Source organism: Triturus cristatus, chromosome 9 (assembly GCF_964204655.1).
Source record: "Triturus cristatus chromosome 9, aTriCri1.1, whole genome shotgun sequence".
NCBI classification, from domain to species: domain Eukaryota; kingdom Metazoa; phylum Chordata; class Amphibia; order Caudata; family Salamandridae; genus Triturus; species Triturus cristatus.
In genome coordinates, this window is record NC_140592.1 from 369,604,321 (window position 1) to 369,625,075 (window position 20,755).

A 20,755-nucleotide genomic window follows, 5' to 3' on the forward strand; every position below is an offset into this window, starting at 1 on the left:
AGCTCAAGGAGTTCCCTTCCTCTACCCTTAAGCTATTTCGCTTTCAGATTTTTTGGTGGTATCAATAGATGATACCTTGGACCATCCAGACCTAGTCTTAGGTTTAGCCAAACATTCTTTAGCAAAATGGCCTCTTTTGTCACAGTATACACACAGACCGTTCTTCCGTTCTTTCTCTTCCTGAGTCTTGAAGCTCTGACTGTACCGATTTCCATGGGTTCTGAAGTCCCCCCAGATACTCCTCCAGTGTTTCTACTTTTCTCAAATCTTGGGACTAATCGATCCATTTTACTTCTAGCCCCTTTATGCTTATTCATGTGATAATCTAATCGTATAGTCAGATTAATTGAATCCGTACAAGTGAAAGGTTGTGGATCGATCTGTGCTAGCACATCTTTTAAATCATCTCTCAATCCTTGATGGAATAAAGCTGCTCTTTTTTCTTCAGGCCATTGTGTCATAGCCAACAACCTTTGAAAGGTATTTAAATATACAACCAATTTCTTTGAGCCTTGCTTTAATTCTAATAATTCTCTGACCGCTGAAAAAGAGTTAGCCCTTCTATCAAAGACATTCCTTCTGGAATTCTATCCAATCATACAACAGCGGTTCTTCCCTCCTTACCAATGGTACTGCCCACTGTGCAGCATTGCCTGCTAAGTATGAAATCATAAAGGATACTTTGGTCTGATTAGTGGGAAATGCTTTAGGTCTACAGGAAAGGTGCAAAAAGATTTGTGTTAAAAAATACTTGCAACTTATTTGCTTCCCTATGAAAACTTTCAGGTGCAGCTATCGGTACTGGAGTAGGAATTTCTACTGTAACTGGAGGATTTTGTGTGATGTCATCATTGGTTAACCAAGAAAAACCCACAGAGGCTCTCTCGTTATGAGCATCAAAGGGATTTCTCTGCATTCTGTCTATTCTTTCTTGCAATGCTGTGGTCTCTGTTTGTGACGCTGTTACCTTTTGCTCCTTTTGTTGTACTAACGCTAGAGCTGCTAACACGTCCTCTAACAACGCCCTATTGGTTTCGAACAGACCAGATGGGATTATTTTCTTGGGTAGATTATTCTGTAACAATAACGATCAATGCCCTCAGGATCGGTTAGATGCACAATAGGTTCCACCTCTCAATAGCCTCAATTCTGTCTGCTATTATAGCACAAAAGTTTGAGGTGATCAAGTGAGGGAAGGAAAGGGAAGGGAACCAGCTGAGAAGGAGACCTGGAATAAGCACAACATACATTAATCACGACACACATTGTTTAACATATTAAATATGTTCCCTATACCTTAAGCTTTACCTGTAACAAAACAAAAGAATATTACTGCTCTTGTAATTCCAAGATGAGGAAGAGGCTGTTTTAAAATTAGATTGTGTGTCCTTATGCTTGTCTAATGACCAGGCTAAAAAACCTAAGAAGTAGATTTCATTTATTTATACTATTGACACTCAAACACATAGTACCTCTATATGAGAAAACATATACCCACCAAACGTAGAAACTGTGCCTCACAGGGGAAGAACCAAACTTCCAGGACTCCACTTGACCCCCTGTTAATTATTGTAATACAACAAAACAAAAGAAACCAAATGTGAAAATCTTCATGAGCAAACACTTTTTCCAAAAAAATGAATTTCTTCTGGTAAACAATACACATATATATTTCATCATACATGAATGAACCTAAGAAATAGTTATTTCTCCATTATTGTACCGCTGGATCCAGAAAAATAGATAAAGCAATGTTTTATCAAGACTGAGTTTGTAGAAAACAAAGTGTTCAATGCTTGATTTAATTAAGCAGTAACTTCAGTTTCCTCACAGTTTAAGCAAATATTAACACCTCCAAGATTTAGGACTTCTTATTGTGACCTTCACACCAATTATAGCTTGATTTGATTTCAAACTGAGGAACTTGGAAATGTAAAAGAAAACACTCTGTTGAACTGAGTATAATTAAATACAGCCTCTCAGAAAATCAGCACTGTTATTGAAAGCACTCCTTAGATAAATCTTCACTCTAATGTCACTGAGAAAGCAAAGACTTAGATTTTTTGAATGTATGAACACGAATTGGTGCACACAGTCTTTCCACCTCCCTAGTATGAGGGTTTTTAGGAAAACAGCAGAAGTACTGGATAGGATCCAAAGAAAGGACTAATCTGCCTCCTTCTGGAAGCTCTTTTTATAGCTCTTCTGGGTTATTGTGAGTCATTAATTACAAAAGGTTATAGAGCACCTGACCTCTACAATGATTCATGGGACATGTAGTTCTTACCTTCTCCATCTGAAATTCTGCTTCTGTGATGCCCTGTGAATTCTCTCATAAACTCCACCATCTTGTGAGCTTATGAAATAATGCCAGTAACTTCTGTTCTCCAGTAATCTCTACTGGTAAATCTGCTATTACGGAGATGTTTTGCTTTGTGTCAGCGACATGTCGCTTTTACCCCTGACACCTGTTTTAGTTGTAACAGGTACCCAATTTATCCCTAAAAGCACAGACACATACAATAAAAACAAATAAATACGTAGTAAAATGCAATGTTTAACATCTATTGTGAGACCGGCCTCGTGGCGTGGGCCCTCCCGACCAGCAAGTCACACTACAACCACGCCGAACCTCGTGGGCACGGCCTTCCGGCTTCCGTGGACCAACATCCCGAGGGCCGACCAGATCCCCAACACGCATGCCCAGCCGAGGGAGAACGAAACCCCTCCCCCAAACCAGACCGAGAGGCGCCGACCCTGTCACACCTCTGGTCTCTTCCCCGAGGGAGGTTTCGATCGACCACCAGGCCCCCGGTGAGCGGGCGCCTCTCCTGCTAGGCGTCTGGAGTCCCTCCCCAAAGGGAGCTTCCGGGGGGATCCCCGCTCAGCCCTCCCAGAGGACAATCTCCGCCCTTTCCAGCTCCACCTCCGGCCAGCACCGGGCCACCAGGGAGGCCGGGGCCCCGAGTGAGGATCACCTGCTTCCGCTGCCAACAGACCGGACACTATGCCAGCGACCCCCAGTGTCCCCTGTACCAGCGGTCCACCACAACAACCCCGCCGACTCGACAGATGGCCTCCGTAGCCCTGGGGGAAGAGATCGAAGACTCCGAAGAATGGGAACCAGCCGCCATGGCCTTGGTCTCCCTAGGGGATCGAGAGATGGTCCCCGGAACGTCCCTGCCCGCCAACACGAAGAAGTACCGACAGCAGGTGACGGTCAACGGTCACCGCATCGAGGGCCTCCGGGACACGGGGGCGAGTGTCACGGCGGTTCATTGTCACCTGATCTCCGAGGATCAGATCCTGCCTGGCGCCTTTTGCCCCGTCATCTCCTCAGACAATTCCGAGAGCCTCTGTCGGATGGCCCTAGTCCCCTTCGAATGGGGGGGAGTCACCGGCAAGTTAAAGGTGGCGGTCCGAACCTCCCAGCCCGTGGACTGCCTCCTGGGCAACGACCTTGAGAACTCCCCGTGGGGACAAGTGGAACGAAGAGCCCACCTCGAGATGATGGGCCTCCCCGAGTGGGTATGCGCCACCACGCGCTCAATGACTCTCCGGGCGCCTCCCTCCGAGGGGGAAGAGCCCATGCCGCTAGACACCGCCACCTCCCTCGAGATCCAGAATACACCCCCAGAGGCCAACGACCCCCTTCTGGACGAGCCGACCACTCCCGACGAAGGGTCAGTGCCATCCGACCCCGAAACCCTGACCCACCTCGAGGACCTGCCAGAACTGGCCCAGTGGCCTTGCGAAGGGGGCCCCTCCCGTGAAGAATTCTGCCAAGAACAATCCACCTGCCCATCCCTCATCGGGCCCCGACAACAGGCCGAGGCCCAAGCAGCAGGCGACCAGACTGGCACCCACTGGGTATACTGGGAGGACAGCCTCCTGTACAGCGAACAGAAGTCGGCCGAGTTGGGATCGGCCCGGGTACTAGTGGTACCCCTACGCTTCCGAAGTCTCCTCCTGGGCCTGGCCCACGATGTACCCCTGGCCGGACACTTAGGCCAGGATAAGACCTACCAACGGCTCGTCACCCACTTCTATTGGCCCAAGATGCGAGCAAATGTGGAGGCCCACTGCAAGTCCTGCCCCACGTGCCAGGCCAGCGGAAAGAGTGGGGGCAAGCGCAAGGCTCCGCTACAGCCCTTCCCCGTCGTCAGTACCCCTTTTGAGCGGGTAGGAATCGACATTGTGGGGCCGCTAGACCCCAAGACCGCCCAGGGCCACCGGTTCATCCTCGTCCTAGTGGATCATGCCACCCGTTACCCCGAGGCCATCCCTCTCCGCACCGTGACGGCCCCCGTGGTGGGCCGGGCTTTGATGGGGATCTTCTCCCGCATGGGGTTCCCCCGCGAAGTTGTGAGTGACCGGGGTACGAACTTTATCTCCCGTTATATGAAATCCCTCTGGCAGCAGTGCGGAGTATCGTACAAATTCACCACCCCGTACCACCCCCAAGGAAACGGACTAGTCGAGCGCTTTAACAAGACGCTGAAAGGAATGATCCTGGGCCTCGAGGAACCCCTACGCCGGAGGTGGGACGTCCTCCTCCCATGTCTCCTGTTCGCCTACCGGGAGGTTCCCCAAAAATCCCTGGGATTCAGCCCATTCGAACTATTATATGGACACCCCGTCCGAGGACCCCTGAGCCTGGTCAAGGAGGGGTGGGAAACAACCCCCCGGGGGACCCCTCCGGACGTGTTCCGATACATCTTGGCGCTCCGCAACCAGACCCGAAAATTCTAGGAACTCGCAGAAGCAAACCTCGAGGCCAGTCAAGAAGAAATTAAGCGCTGGTATGACCAGAATGCTACGCTGGTCGAGTTTCAGCCGGGCCAACAAGTCTGGGTCATGGCCCCGGTGAGACCCTGTGCCCTCCAAGATAAATGGACTGGGCCCTTCAAGGTGATTGAGCGGAAGAGCCAAGTCACATATCTCATCGATGTGCAGTCCCCGCGGAACCCCCTCCGGGTTCTCCACGTGAACCGCCTCAAGCCCCACTTTGTACGGACCGAATTAAGTGTACTCCTGGCCACCGACGATGGGGCCGAAGACGACACCGAGCCCCTTCCAGACCCCCTGGGGGCGAAGGAAACCGATGGATCCGTGGAGGGAGTGAGACTGTCGCCCGCCCTCACAGCCCAACAGACCGACGACTGCCGCCAGCTACTAGGGCAGTTCGCGGATCTCTTCTCCCTGACCCCCGGGGTCACCAGCTGGTGTGTCCACGACGTGGACACCGGAGACAGCCCGCCAGTGAGACATCGGGCCTACCGGGTCCCTGATCGGGTCCGGACCTGCATCCAGACCGAGGTGGCAAAGATGTTAGACCTCGGGGTGATTGAACCCTCCAACAGCCCCTGGGCCAGCCCGGTAGTCCTGGTTCCGAAAGCGACTACCCCGGGTGTTGCCCCCGAGCTGAGATTTTGCGTGGACTACCGAGGCCTCAATGCGGTCACCCGAGCAGACGCTCACCCTATCCCCCGTGCCGACGAACTCATTGACCGCCTTGGGGCCGCCTGCTACCTCAGTACCTTCGACCTGACCAGTGGGTACTGGCAGATTGCCCTCACTGAGGGAGCCAAGGAGCGTTCCACCTTCTCCACCCCGGATGGGCACTACCGCTTTAGGGTGATGCCGTTCGGAATGAAAAATGCCCCGGCCACCTTCCAGCGGCTGGTGAACAGGGTCCTGTCCGGACTAGAGGGGTTCAGCGCAGCATACCTCGACGACATAGCGGTCTTCAGCTCCCAATGGACCGAGCACCTACAGCACCTCCTTCAAGTCCTGCTGGCTCTGCGCCGAGCCGGCCTCACCGTCAAAGCTAGCAAATGTCAAATTGGGCACGGCTCCGTAACCTATCTGGGGCACCAGGTGGGAAGTGGGCAGGTCGCCCCCCCCCCCAGCCGAAGATCGACGCCATCTTGTCCTGGGAACCCCCTGCAACCCAAACGGAAGTCCGAGCCTTCCTGGGCCTCACCGGCTACTACCGAAGGTTTATTAAAAACTATGGCAGCATCGCAGGCCCTCTCACAGAACTAACCTCCAAAAAACACCCCAAGAAAGTACACTGGACTCCCTCCTGCCAGAAGGCGTTCGACACCCTAAAGGCCGCAATGTGCGCGGCTCCAGTGCTCAAAGCACCCGACTACGCCCAGGAGTTTGTGGTCCAGACGGACGCCTCGGAACACGGCATCGGGGCAGTCCTCTCACAGTACGACGACAAAGGCATAGATCAGCCCATAGCCTTCATCAGCCGAAGGTTACTGCCCCGGGAACAGCGGTGGAGCACAATTGAACGAGAGACGTTCGCAGTAGTCTGGGCCCTCAAAAAGCTACGGCCCTACCTGTTCGGAACACACTTCCGAGTGCAAACAGATCATTGACCCCTGCGGTGGTTGATGCAGATGCGAGGGGAAAACCCCAAGCTGCTACGCTGGTCCATCTCCCTCCAAGGGATGGATTTCACTGTGGAACATCGCCCCGGGACGGAACACACCAACGCGGACGGCCTGTCCCGATTCTTCCGCTTCAGCGAGGAGAACTCCCAAGTGGATGGGTAGTTCTCCCCGCCTTTCAGCTGGGGGGGGCACGTGTGAGACCGGCCTCGTGGCGTGGGCCCTCCCGACCAGCAAGTCACACTACAACCACGCCGAACCTCGTGGGCACGGCCTTCCGGCTTCCGTGGACCAACATCCCGAGGGCCGACCAGATCCCCAACACGCATGCCCGGCCGAGGGAGAACGAAACCTCCCCCCCAAACCAGACCGAGAGGCGCCGACCCTGTCACACCTCTGGTCTCTTCCCCGAGGGAGGTTTCGATCGACCACCAGGCCCCCGGTGAGCGGGCGCCTCTCCTGCTAGGCGTCTGGAGTCCCTCCCGGACACACCTGAACAGATCAAAGGGCTGAGCGACAGGAAACCCTGACACACCGCCCCCAGGCACCAGACCCCTCTCCGCGAGGACTCCGGACTTCAAAGAGGAGGGGGAGTATAACAAGGGGTGCTGAGGGGACGAGAGGCAGAGAAGACCTGGACTGACGAGAGCCTGCGGACTTGGTCGCGGCTCGATCGCTCCCCGAACAGAAGAACGCTACCCGAACTCCGAACCACCTGAGCCCTGCGGACGCTGTCGCGGCTCCCCGAACTCTGAACCATCTGAGCCCTGCTGACGCTGTCGCGGCTCCCCGAACTCCGACCCATCTGAGCCTTGCTGACGCTGTCGCGGCTCCTCGAACTCTGAACCATCTGAGCCCTGCTGACGCCGTCGCGGCTCCCTGAACTAAGACCCTCCGGTGCCTGCTGAGTGACTCGCGGCCCGTTCCTCCAAGAGAGTCGGCAGAGATCGCCGAGAGAAGCAACATCCCCTCAGCTCGAGGATTGAGAGCTGGGCGCCGGATACCTCGCAGAGACACTGAGTGAAAGACTGTCCCGCCACCCCTTTTCCCTCCATCACAAGATCGCTGCCGCTTGTGGCATTAATTCTGCACCTGCCTGCCGGATCATAAAGATCCCTGATAACCACCGATAAAAGCTTATTATCTTACAACGATTTACTGTGTGGTGTCCCTCTATCCGAAGAAGAGAGTAAGCGTAGCGTGTGCGATCCTAGGTGCGAGACCCTTCCAGGAAGGGCCTCCATGCTCTTGCTCGGCCTAACTCTGGGAAAGGTGGGCCTCAGGGTGGTCAGGAACACATTCCGCAACCCCCCCCGGGGAACGCCTTCCAACATCTATCTTTTAAAATAAGATGGGGGAGGAGCCTAGCGCGCATCCAAGATGGTCGCGTGAGCACAGGGCTCCCCGGACCCTTGCTGCTCCTCGGAATTTATCCTGATAATATCCTGATGTGGTTTATGGAATCTGGCAGATGAAGACCGGCTGAGCACGTATCTCTTTTCAGAACTCGAATCGGACCTGGGAATCCTGAGTTGTCGTTGTTCGAACTTTTGGGACCCACCCGACGGCGGTGCCCGGGGCGAAGGTGAACCGTGGAGCCGTGTCGTAATTGAACAACAGCGGCTGCAGTGCGGTGCCAGTGGCCGCTCTACCACTTTCGGTTTCACTTTCGGACTTCAGGGGGCTGGCCTGCGACCGCACTTGATGTGGTGGGGTGTTTCCTTGGCCTCTGCACGAGGCCTTGTCTCCACCTGCCACTAGTGTGCCCATCGCCTTGGGTCCCCCCGCACCGCTATATTGTGGTCCCTGGTGAGGCGCTGGTCTGCGGTGCTGGTGCCCCTACGACTCTTGATCGGCGGTCCCCTTCGGTGTCCGTGACCACATGGGGGGCAAGGGGGGCCCCGAGGGGCGTAAGACTAAGGCCTCCCTCCGCGGGGGACCGGTCCAGGCCAACAACATGGACCGCTACACTCAGGGCAGAGGGTCCCCTGGAGCGACCGGCCCCCCCTGGGTGCCGCCGGCGGTGGCACGACCGTCTCTCCGGAGCCTTCCCTGCAGGACATCATGGGCGCCATTGATGGCATCAGGGAAACCATCGCCACGCAATACGAGGCCCTGGCCCGTAAAATCGACACGGTGGCAATCGATGTCACCTTAATTCGGGCAGATCTCTCCAAAACTAACGAGAGGGTTCAGGCTCTCGATGCGCGGACCTCCACCCTTGGTGCGGATGTGTCGGACCTGCAGGCCGCGCTGGGTGACATTAAGGCAGTCAACGATCAGATGGCGCGGCGGCTGGAGGACTTCGAGGGACGGGCCCGACGCAACAACATCCGTGTCATAGGCGTACCGGAGTCCTCCGACAACCGCCCGGTTGACCTCCTGGTCGAGGAACTCATCCTCCAACAGTTGGCCCCTGCAGGCCTAAGCAAGTTCTTTGCCGTGGAGCGGGCCCATCGAGTTCCGGGCGGTCGGCCGCGGCCGGGGGCCCCCCCGAGGCCTATCGTGGCCAAACTGTTCCACTATAGAGACCGAGATGCGATTCTGCAGGCCTCACGGGTCCACGGCCCGGTTCGTCATGAGAACTCATCCATTAACTTTTATCCGGACTTTACCCAACTTGTCCAGAAACAGCGGATGGGATTCCAGGGGGTGAAGCGTCGTCTCCGTGAACTGGGCCTAAAGTACTCTATGCTCTACCCTGCAAAACTCCGAGTGGAACATGAGGAACGGACTGCCTTTTTTGACTCTCCTGTGGCCGTGAGTGACTGGCTGGACTCGCTGCCGGACAGAGGTGGCCGTCCCGGGCCCTCTGCAGGCGCCGAAGGTGACGGGTCCCCTTTGGAGTGACTTTTGGTCCTTGATTTTGCCATTTTGCACTGTTCAGCTGGGTTTTACTTCTTTTGTTCATTTTGACTCACTAGGACCTGTGTGGGGGGCGGGCGGGGACGGGTCCCTTTCCTCCTCCGGGGTCTTTTCGTAGAATGGGGTTAGGAGGGCGACAGGCACACTGCAAGTTGGGGGGGGTTTTCTGGCCCGCAGGGGTGCAGGGTGGGGGGAGTTGGATTTGGGGGGGGGGTTGGGGGGAGGGAGGGGTTGTTTTGCTGTGTGTTTGTTGTTTGCAGGGCGAGGTACTGATTTTTGTCCAGATTCGGGAACTGTGCTACTGAATGGGGGGCCTTTGATCTATTGGAAGGGATGGGGGGGACGGGTTGAGGCTGATGTCATGGAACGTCAACGGGTTGGGGGACCGTATCAAACGGGGTGTAGTACTGCAGTACTTGCGCCGTCTGACTCCTGATGTGGTGTTTATCCAGGAGACGCATCTGGTTGGTAATGTTTGTCATGCAATGAACAGGGGGGGATACCGCCTCGTGGCCCATTCTGGTTTCACAACTGGTTCCAGGGGGGTGGGCATTCTCCTGCGATCCTCACTTCCGTTGGATATCACTAGGGTAATCTCGGATGACAGAGGGCGCTATGTGTGTCTGACTGGGAGGTGGGAGGGGCAGCCCCTTTCCCTGGTCTCAGTTTACGTCCCCCCGGGCCTCCAGAACTCCACCTTTGCGGACTTGGGTCGAATGCTGCTTGAACTTCCGGATAGTCTTTTGCTTATGGGCGGGGACTTTAATTCAGTGGTTTCGGGTGACCTGGATCGTCACCCACCCAGGGCCCTCCCCGCTGCCCAGGCATGGCTTGGTGGACTGCTGGAGACCTTCGGTCTGGTAGATAGTTGGAGATTAATGCATCCGACCCAATGTCAGTACACCTTTCACTCTGGGGCGCATGGGAGTCTTTCTAGGTTAGACTATTTCCTTATGCCCGCGGCACAGACTAGTCGGATACGAGAGGTTAGGCACCTGGCGCGGGGTATCTCCGATCATTCCCCGCTGTGGCTGCTCTTTGACACCGAGTCGCGGTCTGCAGGGCGGATCGCTCCCATCAACCCGTGGTACCTGCGAGACCCTACGACTCGCGACAGTCTGGTTAAGGCTATGGACCAATACTTCCTTGAAAACGAGGGGTCGGTGTCGTCTGCAAGGTCCCTGTGGGAAGCCTTTAAAACCGTAATCCGCGGACACGCCCTCTCCCAGATAGTGGTGGCTAAGAAGCATAAGAGTAAGGCAGTGGTGAAGCTGGAGACTGACATCTCGGGGCTGGAGTCGGCCTTGGAGACGGGTGTCACTCCGGACGGGCTCCATGCCCTCAGCCTGAAACAGTTTGAATACAGGTCTCTTGTCACTGACGCTGCCAAAACGATGTATAGGGAGCAGCAGGGTCGATTGTATGATGCCGGGGACAAGGCGGGAAAGTTGATTGCGTGGCTGGATAAGAAGGAGAGAGTGAATCGTGTGGTCCCGGAGCTGCGTGTCTCGGATGGAGTGTGTGTGACTGAGCCTGGTGAGATTGTGGAATGTTTTGCTGACCACCTCCGGGCCGTGTACTCCCCGGTGACTGATAGGGATGAGGAAGACTCTTGCCTTCTGCTGAGGGATATTGCTTTGCCCTGCCTGTCCGTCGAAGACCGTGAGCAGCTGGACGCCCCCTTGTCTGTAGAGGAAATTGCATCTGCGATTCGGTCCCTTCGTTCGGGCAAGGCGATGGGTCCCAACGGTCTGCCTATTGAATTATATAAGTTGCGCCCAGATAAACTCGCGCCCTTCCTCCGTCGTATGTTTCAGGAGTCCCTTGAGGCAGGCTCCCTTCCTGACGACCAGCGTCTGGCTACGATAGTCGTGATCCCCAAGGACGGTAAGCCACGAGACCGCTGTGCCTCCTATAGGCCTATTTCACTGCTAAACGCAGAGCCTAAAATCCTGGCCAAAGTCCTTGCCAATCGTCTGTTGAGCGTCATCTGCGATCTGATTCATCCTGATCAATGCGGCTTCATCCCTCACCGTAACACCGCTCTTAACTTGCGGCGTCTTCACGGCGCCCTCGCCAGGGCGGAGTACCTCTCCGAACCGGCCGTGCTGGTTTCTTTAGACGCCACGATGGCCTTTGACACCATCGAGTGGCCATTCCTCTGGGCTGTCTTGACCAAATTCGGCTTTGGGGAAGGATTTCTTGGCTGGGTGAAGCTCCTTTACACGGGACCCATGGCTCAGGTGGTGGTTAATGGTCGGGTCTCTCGGCCCTTCGCTCTCGGTAGGGGTACGAGGCAGGGGTGCCCGTTGTCCCCTCTGCTCTTTGCTCTTGCCCTGGAGCCGCTCGCTGCTTGGCTCCGCTGGGAGCCCTCGATCAGAGGGATCCGGTGGGCCCCGGGCTTCGAGGATCGGGTCTCGTTGTATGCGGATGATATTCTCCTGTATCTCACCTCGCCGCGGCAGTCGCTTAATGTTCTCTTTGATGTTCTGACTTCCTTTGGGAGAAATTCGGGTCTAACGATCAACTGGTCTAAATCCTGTGTCTATCCTATCTCCGGCGACCCTCCTCTCTTGCCGCCTCGGCTTCCGATCCAATTATCTCTGTCCGGCTTTAAATACCTGGGAATATACGTCTCGATGGACCCGGTGGCTCGCTATGAGCAGAATCTCCTGCTTCCACTTCGGCGTTTGAGGGAGGACACGGCTCGGTGGTGTAAGCTGCCCTTGTCCCCGCTGGGTCGGGCAGCACTGTTTAAAATGATGTCCCTTCCCAGATTCCTCTATGCACTTCAGAACTCCTTCGATGTCATTCCTGTGTCATACTTTCGGGAGGTGGAGAGCCTGCAGAGGAGACTGGTGTGGGACGGACGGGCTCGTATCGCTCTGGCAAAGCTTACTCTCCCCTGGTATGACGGGGGCATCGCGCTTCCCGACATTCGCAGGTATTATTGGGCCTCACAGCTATCGGCCATTAACCATGCCACGTATGCGCCTGGCTTGAATCCGGCGTATGAGATGGATAAATTCCTGCTTCCCGGCGGAAACTATAACAAGGCACTTTACTCCAGCTCGGCTGGACGGACCCTTACGGGCCCTACTAAGATTGCGGTACGGATCTGGAAGGCGGCCAATGTAGCCATGGGCTGGAGTGAGCGATTAACATGTGCAACTCCCCTGTTTGCCTCCGACCGACTGGGAAGCCTCTGGACAACGAAGGGGTTTGAACGTTGGGACACGATTGGTATTAGTAGAGTGGGAGACTTATGGATTAAGGGTGCGGTTAAAACATTCGCGGCGCTCCAGAGCGAATACGAACTTACGGAAAGGGAGTTCTTTCGCTACGCCCAGGTTCGGCATGCCCTGCTCTCTGTTTTTGGGGAGGGGACCAAGATCCCGGCTTCTTCGCCCCTCGAGGACCGCATACTCGATGGTCATGTCCCCGACAGTACTATCTCTTTAATTTATAAAAAACTTATCAATAATCGGGCTGACCTCTTGGTGCGCCTCCGGGAGGCGTGGACGGGGGATGGGGTGGAACTGGATGACGAGGACTGGCAGTCCGCACTGTCGTCTCCCAAGGAAGTGGCCATTCCAGCCCGTCTCCGCCTGGTCCAGCTTAAGATTCTCCACCGGGTGTATGTGACGGGTCCCCGTTTGGTCTCGATGGGATTTTCTGAAGACGGGCTCTGTAAGCGGGGATGTGGGCTCAGTGCCACCTTTCTCCATATCCTTTGGGAGTGCTGCGAGGTGGCTGAATACTGGCGCCGGGTTCATGTGGTCATGGGACAAGTCACCGGGATTGCGCTGTTGCCAGAGGTGCGTCGCTGTGTCCTGAATGTGTGGGAGCCCAATGATTATAACGCGGCTCAGACTCGGTGGGCGGCCCTGGGGAACATGAGTGCCAAGAGAGATATAGCGCAGCTATGGGGTTCCCAGCGGCCTCCCACCGTGTCCGTATGGAAGGAGAACATGGACTGGTGCATGTTCAGGGAGAAGACTGTGTATGTGGCTCGTGGTAAACCGGGGGCATGGGGTAGAATCTGGGGGCAATGGAACGCGTATCGTGGGGGTATCTGTACTCCCCCCCTAGTGGACACCGATATTGCTTTGTCCCCCTGACCCTTGATGGTTCCTCGCGACTTTTGGAATAACCGAATATAGACGTTCCTCTCCCGTGGCCCCCCCCCCCGACCTATCAGTACTCCTTCCTCTTGATAGCTACTTGAAGGTCTGAAGTAGAGTCCCCCGGAGATAGCCTGACCCACACTTTTTGCCCTCATGCCTCGCCTTTTGTTTTTATTTGTTATTTATGTTAAACCTACGTATCCTGCTTCCCTAGGACTATCCGGAGCCATGTACGGGGCTGGGCCCCGGGAGTCGACTACTGCCTTAATAACTGTATTATCCTTTCTGAATCTAGCGGCCGGCCCTGGTGGTTGTAGGCCCATGCTTGTAATTGATTTATTGTTCAATAAAATTTTCAAAAAATAAATAAATAAATAAATAAAATAAAATAAGATCTTTGTCTTTAATACAAGCACAACTCTTAGCAGCATAATCAATGAATCCAGATTAATCAGTATTCATAGAGCTAGAGGCTCGCACTGCCATTATCATCAGAACGTTCTGATGACCTAAGAGTCTGAAGAGAGGTGTGGAAGTGCAAAGCTGTGCTGCCTTAGACCAGGGTGGGATTGGTCATTCTGGCAACCTGTCATTTCCCCGGTAGGTGCAGACTAGGGGGCTGCTTTCAGACCAGGCAGGGCTGCCAAGGCCCAAAAAAGCTCCCCTCTTTAGTTGCAGCCTCCTCCAGCACAGGCTGGTCAAACATTTTTTGCAGGGCTTATTTTAGGTTACAGTTCACCCCTGCCTTTTACCTTAGACACCTGCTATCAACGAGCTCACGATTTGAACAGAAATTATTGAGTTTCCTTAAATTGAAATATTTTAAGCCCTATGAAGCCAATTTAAGAGGTGTTTGGGGGGAGTAGATACACAAAGGAGAAGTAAGGCTGCAAGGGGTGCACTTCAATTGCTACTCCTTCCCACAGGCTGCTTCTCTGCATGGCGCCACATACACAATATACACGGGCACCACTGTATGCACCTTTCATGCTGCAACAGGACACAGTCCAGTTGGGACTATTCAATGGGGCACCACAAAAACTGGTGTGGGCATAGAAATGACTAACCGAAGTAGAATCTGGGCAAATCCCACTTCATGGCAGCTTGAATGGGTGTGAGAAGAATGGCACATTATTATGTCTGGCAAAGTGTTCACCCTTCCTCTCACAGCTGACTTTGAAAATTCATGCACCATTGCCCATAAGATCTGGGCCCTCAACTGTGGCACGGAAAATAGGCGTATTTTTTGCACCTCCAGAGTTACCGATAACTGGGCCACTGGTTACCCCAGGGGTGGTGGAAATCCCACCCATTAGGAGTTGGAATCTGGGTATCTACTAAGAAATTAGGAAGTACCGGGGAATCAATAATTACAGGTCCAATTCACAGGATTCCTCATTTTCCCCTCAGAGTTTCACATGGAGATTTAATTAATTTTCAGTAACCGAAATCCCAGAGTGAAAGTAAAAACTATTGTTACTGGCCCCATCAAAATTAAGGGCCACTCCTCTGCAAAAGCGGTGTTTTTGCCAATAAATTATAATTTGCTGCAAATGAGGAATCACGTTTTTCATTTGACTTCCCAATAGTCCATGGTGCGTCAGTGATCTTGCTCAATGCTGGTAAATCAGAGACCAGTGTTTAATTTGTAAAAAAAAATAAGTGCCAGGGTTCTTCTCGGAAGGCCACTGCGGCCTCCTACCCATTGCTCCTGCCAGCGCTGCCAACGAGACTACCAAGATAACACCTAACCATTGCACTCCTTCAAGTATGACGATTCCGACTATTACAGGCCACACAAAGCTGTAATAATGGCGTGAGAGACTCAATGGAGTGAATTGACTTAGTAAACACTGTTGCTATGCTCCTTTCAAATTTAAACAGACAGCGCGACCATGTGGTGGACTGTCATTAGTGCAGGTGCTGACAAATAAATGCCGGTGCTGCGCAATGGAAACCACTGGCTCAAATTAAGCTCTGTCAGTGAGAATGATACACTGTTTATGCAGCAAGTGTAGTAGCCCAGTGTGTGATGGAAACACAGGATTCATTGTCACTCAGCATCTTGTTTCTGACAGCATATTTCAGTCTGAGAGACATAGCGCTGGATTGTTTACCACAGGAAGTGAACCATTCCCATTGCAAATGGGCCAATGAAAAAGTCATTTGGTGAGTTGCATGAAATCAGTTACTCTGAAATAACTCTTGCTCTTCTACCTTATGGTAACTGGCCCAGCTAGAAACAGGCAACATGAGTCAGGGGTTGGAAGCTAAAGCGATTGGGTTTCTGATTTTCAATTGTAATCATTGTAAAACACCACTGAAGCAAATTTTATCTTTTCAGTAGAAACTGGAAAACACTGCATTCTGCTGCACTTTTACTGATTTATACCCCTTCTGGTCTACAATCATAATGCATGCAGTCTCTACCTCTAGTAAATTTCCGTGATGGATGCTTCTGCTATAACCTACTCAGGCTATGATAAGGCGATTAATACGCCCCTTTGACCATCCTCAAAGTACCTGCATTCCCCGATCTACTTCAACTACCGTGTTTTTAGCATGGTTGACCTCATATGGCTTCAGCTCACTGCACATTGATGTGTAATAGTAAGTAGATTCACAGCTGAACTACGAGCAGGGTCTCAGCCCACACCACCTTGGTGTCATCCTCCTTTAATGAGATTGGTTGTACAAAGATGACTATACCTTTGGACGCCTTCAGAGTGAATGTCATCCCTTTAAGTGCTGTACTTAATACCCCAGTTCTTAATTTTACATTTTGAAGGTTTGAAAAGCTTTCTTATAGGAGCTGAATCTTTTCACACAGAAGGACAAGGAGCATACTATGGACATCTTTAGTAACCATGCACGGGTCCAGAAGGGGTTCATGCACCAGTTTTGCTGAGACTGCGCTAAGGTGCATGTATTAACTGAACCAATTTATAAGTTACTGTACGAGCTGCAGACACATCAGCTCAGAAAGATGATGCCCCTTGCACGGCTAGAACGGCGCTTTTTGTGGCGTTCTGTGGCCCAGGGACCTGCTCCATATTTACGAGGTAGCACTAAGCCACTTATTTTGGCTAAATGCTGCCTCGTATATATTGTTCCCTTTAACACAGTTTTCTGAGTTAAAGGGGAGTGCAATGGGTGTTGCTGAAGAGTTCCCAGCAACATCCATGGCTTTTTGACACTGCCCCAGATTTATGAGAGATCGTAAATCTGAGGCAGCGCCAAAAACTTCCCCCCTAGGGGAGGCATAAAAGAAACACAACGAGGAAAAATATCTTTATTTCTCCTTGTTTTTCCATTTTCTATGTGTGCTGCAGTACACCTAGAAAGACGAAAAAGGCTCTTGTGATTGTTTTTGTGCAGGAGGTTTCCCTTCCAGTACAAAAAGAATCACCCCGCAACGCAGGCACCCTTGCACCATGGTGCAAAGGGGCCTGCGTTGGTGCACAGCAGCCCATTGTGCGCCGGCGCAGGGGAAAAAGACAGGACTGCACAGCATCTGATAGATACAGTGCATTTCTGCCCTCTTCTTTTGCCATAGGGCAGGGCAGTAGGAAGGCCTGAGGCCCTGCCACATGGCAAAGCCTAATAAATGAGGCCCTGTGTTTCTTAGTATGTTCTGCAGGTCAGTGGCGTAACGTACGTGGAGGGGCCCCCTCCAGACTCTGTCAGGAGCTCCCCGGCCGAAGTGCAGAGCTGAGGGTGCCCCCAGGAGCTTGGGGGCCCCCCGCACTGCGGGGGATGCAGGGGCCTGTGTTACGCCCCTGCTGCAGGTAACACTGTTTGAGCAAAGACAGATGCATGGACCCATTCTGGGCCTGCCTGCAAAAGTAGAAAGTGTTCACGATACCCTAGTATCACCAATGTCGATTTTCATTCCTACTGACTCTATATGAAAATGAAGCTTGGAACATTTGGTGCCAAAACAATGCTAGATATTTGGCAAAGTCAACCTCACAAACCAGTGTTCATATTTAATGGAGCCATGCTTGTTCTTTTCCCCAAGAAGGAAAATGAACCAGAAGAGTGAACGATGCAGAGAACACAAAGGCAAAGCGCCTTCGGAAACTCTCACCCATGCCTGGCAGGATCACAGTTCCCGCACTATTTTCAAATAAACAATAGCCCACATACTTGGTATGAAAATAAATCTTGTGCAGTCCTCATGCTTGCTCTGAAATAAACAAATCCCCTACAGGCACGGCCCAACAAAGTAAGATATACCTTGATGGTGTGACCTGCACAGGCAAACAGCCCAAGGCATCCTACAAGTCATTCGATGTATTTACTACCACTGCCGCTTCTTTTTACTGAAGTAAACATAACAATGAATGGTGGAATGCTTGAAATAATCCCAGCCACTGGTAGTTACTCTAGGCTGCATCCCAGTCCAATATTGTTTTGTTGATCAGGCGTTCTCAGATTAGACCCAGCTACATGCAATTCAGTCTTGGTCAATCTCCAATAGGAATAGTCCAGCCTAAACTACCAAGGCAGGCCGTGTCTGAATCGGAACCCAAACAACCCAAGACCATTTTCGCCCTGGTTGAGTCCTGTCAGTTGAGTGCATCTTAGTTTGTTTGGCACAGTGAGCACGGAATCTGGGACTGGGCACCCCCATGGCACTGAAGTACACAAAACAGCGATGGGTGGAATGCTTCAATTAATCTCAGCCACTGGTAATTACTCGGGCTGCCTCCCATTATTTGCTTTCCTTGCCACCTCATGGCATTGCTATATGCAAATCAGCCTTGGTCCTGCTCCAAAAGGGACAGTCCAGCTTAAAATGGCATGCCAGGCCCTCTCTGAACCAGAACATAAGCAACCCAAGGACAGTTTGGCCTGATCGGGGCATAACTGTTGCTCTGAATTCAACAAAACAGCAATGGGTGGAATGCTTGACTTAATCTCATACGCGCTGGGCTGTCCCTATTGGAGTTGGCTCAAGACTGATTTGCATATGGCTGGGTACAAGCTGAGGTGGCAAGGTGTGCAAAATAATGATGGACTGGGAGGCGACCCGATTCATTCTCAGCGACTGAGATTAATTCAAACATTCCGTCCCTCACCTTTTTGAATGATTCTTTATAAAGCAGCAGAGGTTCCTGTCACCTGAGACACTATAGTTAAGAGTATGCATATTAATTCCTAAGTACACTTCCCCCTAAGACTAGGTAGATCAGGAGTAAGCCCAGAATAAACACTGATACCATATGTATTGTCTTAGTCATTTCTTGGTATCACAAGACAAACAAAGGAAGTAATATTTTGACACAGGATTAGAATAAGAGCACGCCAAGCATCCACAGTGCATATTTCATATCCTAAGTATAACATTTTCATTCAGCAATCTTTGTCACTTGTGTGAAGAACAGAGCAGCAGAAAGGTGTGTTACATACTCAGCATTAACCTTCTATGTGCTCCAATCAAATCTTAATGAGGAATGAGGAACAAACATATATCCATCTATGCACATCCTGGACAGGGGATTGGACTGGGCTGCTAGAAAGATGAACTTGCGTGCTGACAAATGAGACCCACATGGGTGTAACAAAATGAATGAAAAATGAATTGTAGGAGCAAATCCAAGGGCAAGGTACAGTGTTGGGCATTAGCAGCAAGAAAGAAGGAAGAAAGAATGAACAATTGGAATGACAAGAAAATAAATGAAAAAAGCCTCATTCTTTATAACCACTGGAAAAACACCATCACTGTAATGTTTTACTGAGCAAAAAGAGTAATCAACAAAAATCAAATCATTAGAACCGAAGATATGCAATTTAGGAATTAAGGTAAGTAAAGCGCCTAAAAGCACAAAGCACCACCCAAGGTTATCTGGTTGTATGACACCAGGTTAGTCCCAGTGAAAAAGGTACCTTATAAAGTCCAGCTCCAAGAGTTCTGTTCATGGTGCAGGAGGCCGCAGGAAGCAGGGACAGCATCACTGATGGACGTCGCTGCAATGCAAGAGCAGGACGGGCCCCGTGGATGGTCGTCGCTGTAGCGCGAAGATTCTGTCGAGCATCACAGACGGTCATTGCTGGAGATTCAAACTGCCAGTCACCGCGGGCTGTCATTATAGCATGAAGAGTTGGGTTCGCCAGAGTTTCACTTTGGCGATTGGCGTGGGGGGGGCGGGGTCAAGAACTTGACGAGAACGGGCTCATTATGGCAAAACTTTATTACAGGAGGAACTCCTGGACTACTGCCAATATAAAAATCTAATATTGGTTAACAGTAAAAATCATTTCTGACCTTACAAACCACACATTGCCCCAGGAGTCCTCAGTACTGAATTGAAAATGGTTAAGTTTTGATGTGCTCTTTGTGAAAGAGCAGAATGCCATCACACACAGTGAAGTTAGCCAATGGATGAAGTGGGCTGACCCATTTCCCTATGCTGAAATCTGTAATGGGTGGAAATCAATGTCGATGATACAGTAATAGACCTATGAATGAAAAGGACTGTCTGAAAGCCCCTGAACGTAAGTATATTATATACAAAATTTTAGTATAACCAAAAATGTCGGTGCTAACGCAGGGCCTAACCAATGCATAGAGCACACATTATTTATCGAATGATCAGCATAACAAAAGGTGCTATTTTTCTGTGTTATTTTGGAAACAGACACCCTAGCAAAAACAGTAAACCAATAAGGTTGTGCCAGATTACAGAGGTAGCCCTTGTCTAAGTCTACTGTTGGGTAGAAATGGCCTACAACCATCATGAAACACCTATATGTAAGCAGTGTGCTTGTGCCTAAATAGCTCATCTCATTGTAGCACAGAAGATAGCACAGTTCTACACATACAATCCCAGGAGAAATGAGGCTCCTAGCAAGATTGCATTCTTGCACAGTTTGTGAGTTCTGATAACGTATCTAAAACACGTATTTGCAGAAGCCAATCAGTCCAGTCGATTGAGATGGAAGAGTTCACACTGGCATCAAGTAACATTAGACGAGAGATGAATACTTCACTGGGTTGAGTCAAGGTATGATTGACAGGGCCTCAAGCTAATAGCTGGAAGAAGCTGGATGAAGAAATCCAATGATTGAAAGGCGGGAACCGAAAGCCCACTCTCCATATTTTGTTAGAAATAGTTCTGTTTATTGGCTGCATTATCAAATCCAAGAACTTAAAAAAAATTAGGGCTTCACACAAAAGGGAATGTGAGATCTCTTCTATTGGAATCCCTGGGAAAATATTCTGGAAACAATGCACATCAAATTTTCTTTTTTATACTTCCGGCTTAGACTTAGCCAATGTACCACAAATTCTGTCAAAGCTGCTGTAGCTACGCTGGTCACATGGGGGGAAAACTGCCCATTAAATTGTTTTAA